Source organism: Lactuca saligna, chromosome 3 (genome assembly GCF_052625555.1).
Source record: "Lactuca saligna cultivar CGN05327 chromosome 3, ASM5262555v1, whole genome shotgun sequence".
NCBI lineage: Eukaryota > Viridiplantae > Streptophyta > Magnoliopsida > Asterales > Asteraceae > Lactuca > Lactuca saligna.
The window spans coordinates 112576956-112583192 of NC_136419.1; the positions used below are offsets into that span (position 1 = coordinate 112576956).

At 35.5% G+C, this 6237-nt stretch overlaps 1 pseudogene across 2 annotated transcripts; it reads right to left on the reverse strand.

Annotated features, from left to right (window-relative positions):
• Positions 1-1935: 1935 nt before the first annotated feature.
• On the reverse strand, positions 1936-5872 carry LOC145037131 (exocyst complex component EXO70E2 pseudogene; annotated as a pseudogene). Of its 2 annotated transcripts, none has more exons than XR_013678638.1 (2): positions 5585-5872; positions 1936-2871 (listed from the first exon to the last, which is right to left on the reverse strand). The product of XR_013678638.1 is annotated as an exocyst complex component EXO70E2 pseudogene, transcript variant X2 (transcript). The 2 variants fall into 2 exon arrangements; XR_013678637.1 differs by lacking the exon at positions 1936-2871 and adding an exon at positions 3043-5410 and having other exon boundaries at positions 5585-5836.
• Positions 5873-6237: the final 365 nt, after the last annotated feature.

Consider the following 6237-nt stretch of genomic DNA (forward strand, 5'->3'; position numbering starts at 1 on the left):
TTGAAAAGTAGTCTTAACCCTAAGACTCAAGTGCATATTCGTTATTGTGTACCATAAATTTATATGAGAGTATAAGTTTATATATCTGGATACCACCAGTTGTATTGTATAGTTTTATTTTACATGAAAACTATTTTATGAAAACCCTGGAATCCTCTAGTATGTATAGTAGTTCTATTACTTTATAATAAAACTAACTGAAGTCGTTACCATTCATACATTAATCGTATTATGTAGTACCAAATTTATGAGTTGTTATAACCATGCTTGACCATTGAATTGCCTGAAAGATGTTCTTCAGGCGTTGGAATCGAAATGACTTTGTCACCCCGGTGACCGTTGCTAAGAGTCAGGGTGCAGGATTGTCGGTCCCGTATAGATCTATACACAAACTCAAGTTCTCTCTCAAAGAGATTCTGGTTATAATCTCAGTACTTTTGTTAGTACTTAAGTAAGTACGTGAAGATGCTCGCTCATAAAATACTATACTAACGATTAGGTGTAGAATAAAATGAATCCATTGAATTTAAATTACTGTTTATATGACTCATAAACTATACTCTATATAGCTTATATGTTCGATCGCATGGAATCTATGTTTCGTACATTGATAAGGTAATTGTTCCATAAACTATACCTATTATAGCTTATATGTTCGTTAATGTATTCAATTCATGTTTTACACTGAAAACTCTATAAATATGTTGAAATCTTCCCTTATGCTCAACATTTTACAAAAGGGATAAAGATCTAAGTCCTTTATATAAATCACAAATTTTATTTGTGTCTTGCTTGTACCCCCCCCCCCCCCCCACCCCTAAAAACATTAAAAACAGTAAAGATATAGGGGTATGAACTCACAGTCAGTTGCGTGAAAATGTCGGACAATGAAACTGGAAACGAAGACCCTCGGGTTGATGTTCGCAGCTCTTAAAGGGATCCTAATAACAATTTAATACATACATGCATTTTTTTAGCGAAACCATTAAATATAGTGTTGGAAAAACATTTGCTTTTGGTTTAGGAATGTTACCGGGACTCGATTGAATCAGAAAAAGCAGGCTTTCAGCCAAGTTCATGACTTGGGAAGGTTTGCGGCTGTGAACTGTTCTCAGCCGTGAACAGCCTCTTAAATGGTTTACGGTCGTGATCAGTGTTCTTGAAGAAAATATGAAGGTTTGAAGGGTTCACCGTCGTGAACTGATTTCGGTCTATGAAGATTTGAAGGTTTGAAGGGTTTGTGGCCGTGAACTCGAGAACAACAACACAAGAATTGATGAAAAACGCGTTTTAGAGGCTCCACAACAACACCCAGAGGCGATCTTTGATGATTTTCGAAAGAAAATAGGGCATTTTTGTGTTTGCAGTTGAGACATTAGAGAGAGAATGAATGAGTTTTCGGTCAGAAAAGTGTAAATGAGTCGGTGGGGGGTTCCACCAGCCGTGAACAGTTTTACGGCCGTGATCGGTTTCACGACCGTGAACATCAGTCAGGCCGGCTTTTGTTGGTTTTCGAAGTAACTCGGGTTTTCACGCGATTTTGGTTCTGACTCATATATAAAATTAATTTATATAACCAAATTGATTTACCAAACCATAAGAATTTGACGGAACTAAATAAAATTTCAAATTTATTTAACGGAAATCGGCTAACGTTAATGGAAAAATGTTCGGATTGTCACAAACTCCAACCATTGAATATGATAACATATATAAGAATTCATATTTATCTCCAATGAGATTGAATTTTCGGTTGCTAATGCCACTCCTTGAATCCAACTTCGATGAGAAATCAAGATTATACGAAGAAGATGCAATGGGACATTTTTTTTTGATGAAAAATATCCATAAAATGGCTAAAACCATCGAAGGGTCAAAGATAAGAACCATATTTGGTGACAAATGGATCCCAACATGAGTTACGAAAATCCACCTTGCTTTTAATATTGAATTTACACTCCATTCAAAGAATTCTACAAAAGCCAAACTGAATAGTCCACTTTCCAAGGATATAAAGCTATTTGAGGTTATTGAACTTCCATTGGTAGGTCCGTAGGTATGTTGTATGCAGATAAAATAAATGAGAAGTATTCCAAGTATAATGTTGAAGATCTCGAAAATCATTTTTTAGATTTGTTTGAGAGTTGTCCATGATCATTATATACTTTCCCTTGAAAGTTATTTCATTAGCTGTTGTGTTTATGTATCTCTTGTGAAGCTTTTTTGCAAGAAAATTGTGTTGTTGTGTGTAAGCTCTTTTCAAGTTAAAGTTGTTACCTTATGCATTAAAAGTTGTCCATATTATGAGTTTGTCAATATGTGATTAACTTTATGGACAATTGTACTTCACTTGCTTCTACAAACCAAGAAAATTATTCTTGGAAAAGTAAAGAAAACACTATAATTTGCAAGAATGAGCCATTTTATGTAAATCGTTAGATGTCATTGAAAAGCAACGTTTGTCTTGGTACTTTAGGTCCAAAATATTCTTAAAAAATATATGTTTTTTTGTTGTAATTTTGCAAGTTTCTCTAAAAAAAACATAAAACATAAAACAAATACGATAGTTCACAAGTTAATCATGTTGGCTTTCTTGGTGGTCTCATTCACACTACTACACGCAGGGCCGGTCCAGACGGTGGGCAACCCAGACGACCGCCCAGGGCCCTATATTCCTATTATTTTATTTAAGAGGCTTATAAAATCAATAGAAGCTAAAGGCATTCAACTTTCAACCCGAAAAGTGCCAAGTCACCATCATCCCCTTTTTAAAATTTTAACGTTTTCATTGTCTTTCTGCAATAACTCATGAAGCTACACCACGATCTCATCCTAGGCCGATTGCTTGACTTTTAAAGTCAAAATAAAACCCTGAAAACATATACAAAGAAATCGGATAACTTAAGTTAGTGTCACCTTCGTTTTGACTTTTGACTTCTAATCTTCATATGGTTAGACCTTGAAATTAACTTCTTAAACTCTAGATTAAGAGCAACAATCACTCTCACTACTCTTATCAACCTTTCAATGCAAAAATTCATGTAGCAAAATCCAACATTGACATATTCATATAATATAGTAATATACAAATATCAATGCATAATGTAACAATCATATTACACACAACAAAACACTTTTCTTACAAAATTCAAAATTCACAACAACTATATAAACACAAAACCTAATGAAAACACGAAATCACTTTCTATGAAAACTATGTAATGATCTTGGAGACCCTTCAAACAAATCCAAAAGATAACTCTCAAGATCATCAGCACTATACTTAATATACTTCTCACTTATACTATTGCCATACCTACCAACAAAAGTTCTATAAGCTTGAATCAACTTCAACGACAATGAAATCCTTAAATCCTCAGAAAGTTGACTATTTGGTATTGACCATCCCGTTTGACTTTTGTAAATCTCTTCAAACGCAATATAAAACCCTTGTAACCTTTCTTTAAGCAAAGTCTTTGAAATCGACCCTGAATTACTTCCATTATTATGAAGCCCTTCTTCTTTTAACAAATTCAAAATTGAACTCAAAGTCGATCTTTCATAACTCATTGCGTATTGTTGAAACTTCCAATTACGTTTTCGAATCCAATTGTCACCAAGAACTGTTCTTAGCTCTGACCCTTTGACTTTTTCCGCCATGTAATTAATATTATTCATTAAAAAAAGATGCCCTAACGCTTCTTCTCTATATAACCTTGATTTCTCTTCAAGGTTCGATTCAAGAAGTGACATCAGCGATTGGAAATGTGACGTCATCGGTGAAATTGAAAACGATGAGTTTTTTTGATTCGCGTTATCGTCTTCAAGATTTACGTCTGGTGAAGACGACGGATCTTGAAATTGAATTTCGGTTTTCAAAAGGGTATTTAGGGAATTACTGTAGTCGATGAGGGTAGTAACGTAATTCATCACCCAACGAGTTAGATGGTGAATCCCACCTCCTGGGAAAGCGGCATTTGACGGATTTGCCCCTACTGCGTTTTTGAATTCAAGAAATGTTGTGGTTGCGCAATCGCCGATGCGAGTCAACACATCTTGGAACTCGGTTCTTAAGTACGATCCAGGGTCATTTTGGTAAAAAGACTCGATATCTGGTTTCAAATCGGCTAAAACTTCATACATATCGAGAATTCTGATCAATTTTTCGGGCTTATGAGGCCCAATTGAAATAGCTTCTGCGAAATTTAGAAGCTGCAAGATTGAAGCTTTTGATGACTCAGCAAAACACGAATTTACAACCTCGTTTTTCCCAAAAATTTGTTCGCATAATGACTTTTCACTTGCGAGATAAATTCTCACAAAGATTTTCATCACTTTTGTCCATTTTCTAATCTTGGAATTCAATGTAGCCCATTCCATCTTTAGAACATCTTCAATGCTTGATTTTTCGACTTCAAGAATGAATAAGCAATCATCTAAAGCATCTTTTCGGACACTTATAAAAGCATTACAACATTCTTTGATGTAATTTGAGTCAAACATTAAAGTAGAAATGGATTTGAGATTAGGGATTACTTGAGGATTGATTAGATCCATGATGTGAACTTCTGATCCTCTGCTTATAGTTATACTATCTCTTTGAACCGAATCATCAAATGAATCATCTTCAAATGATACGATTGAGGAAGAATCGACACAATCATCTTCGTTTGATCTGAAAGATAAACGTTCAGGTTCGAAGTTTTGTTGATTGTGAATGAGAATATGCTTGAATTCTTCTTCGAGTCTAGCCATGGATGTTTGAAGAACATCGTTTGCTTTGAGTAAAACTTCATGTTCTGAAGTGTCTTTGTTTGGGTTTAAACTCTCTAATCTTTCGACTAATGTTTTGACTTCATTCACTGCGTTTAAATATTCGTTGGTTCGATTTTCTTCAGACCCGGAATCCAATATCATGGATTGACCCACCTCCCATGTCATGATCTTATCTTGAATTGAATCGAGGCGAATCTTGATATCGTTTAGTTCTTCTTCTTCATCTTCGTTTTCATCTTTAGGTTTGGTGATCTTTACTATGGATGATAATTTTGTGGCGAGATCCTCCAAGATTTTCGTTGCTTCATTGGAGAATTTCTTGTTCGACTCGAGTTCTGTTAGAATAAGTCGAGCAGCAGCTATCAAATTCTCTTCTTCCGGTGTATTCATCAGTGGATTGCAAATTCCCATACGGAAATATACGAAACAATCAGGAGATTCAGACACCAAACTCACAGAGGAATATCTCCGAACACTTGGTGTGCAAAACAAATTTCTGTGAGATACTTCAAACCCACACCTTACAGGATATGTAAATCGATATTTATGTAACGGGATAAACAAAAAAGGAGGATGAAATCAAAGAATATGAAAGAACCCAGAACATGAACAAGAGAAGAAAGTTCGTAATCTCCTGTTGACCAAAAAAAAAAAGAGATCTTAAAGTCTCGTGGTCAATTGAAAGACAGATTAATCAAAAGTTCGCAATTTATTAATCCAAAACACTCCATTTCCTAGAACGTGGTCGATGATTGACTGTCCACAAAAGTACAAACAATTACAGTTATCAGATGCATGTGGTGGGTACCTGGGAAAAGTTTGTGGTGGCAGAAGAAGACAAAACCCAAGAATATTTGAACAGCAATAACCTGTCAATCAACAGCCCGTTTCCTTCTCGATTTTCGAAAATGTTGAAGTATCAAGGTCCTTCTATGGCAGAAATCCAAGAAACGAGCTTGTTCAATGGATTGAAGCAGGTGGAGGTGTTTTGGTATGAGTGGATGTTGTGAAACTGCGTGTTCCAGCGAGTAATCCTCCGTTGATGAAGCATCGAAAAAGTTGTGTGAACGTGGAAAGATGTTATTGGTGGTTGGAAAGTCCATGAGTGGACTGGAAGTTGTTGTTGACGAATATTACCTTTTATTTTGACGTTTAATTAATTTTACATTAAGATTAAATAATAATAATAATAATAATAATAATAATTAGAAATGTTAGGCCCTGTTTGATTTGAACTTACCGGGTCCAGTCAGGACTGACTGCTGACTGGGTCAGCAGTCGGATGTTTGTTTATGAGATGATATAGCTGATTCGGTCAGCCCATTCCACCCCCAATCTCCTTACTCGGTCAGTAAAAAAAAAAACGCTGACTTGAAAAAAATTAGACACGAAATATTTTTTGCCCTTCTGCTTCTCGCTTCTAGCCTTCCCCAATACGCCGTGCCCTAGAAAAACTTCGAT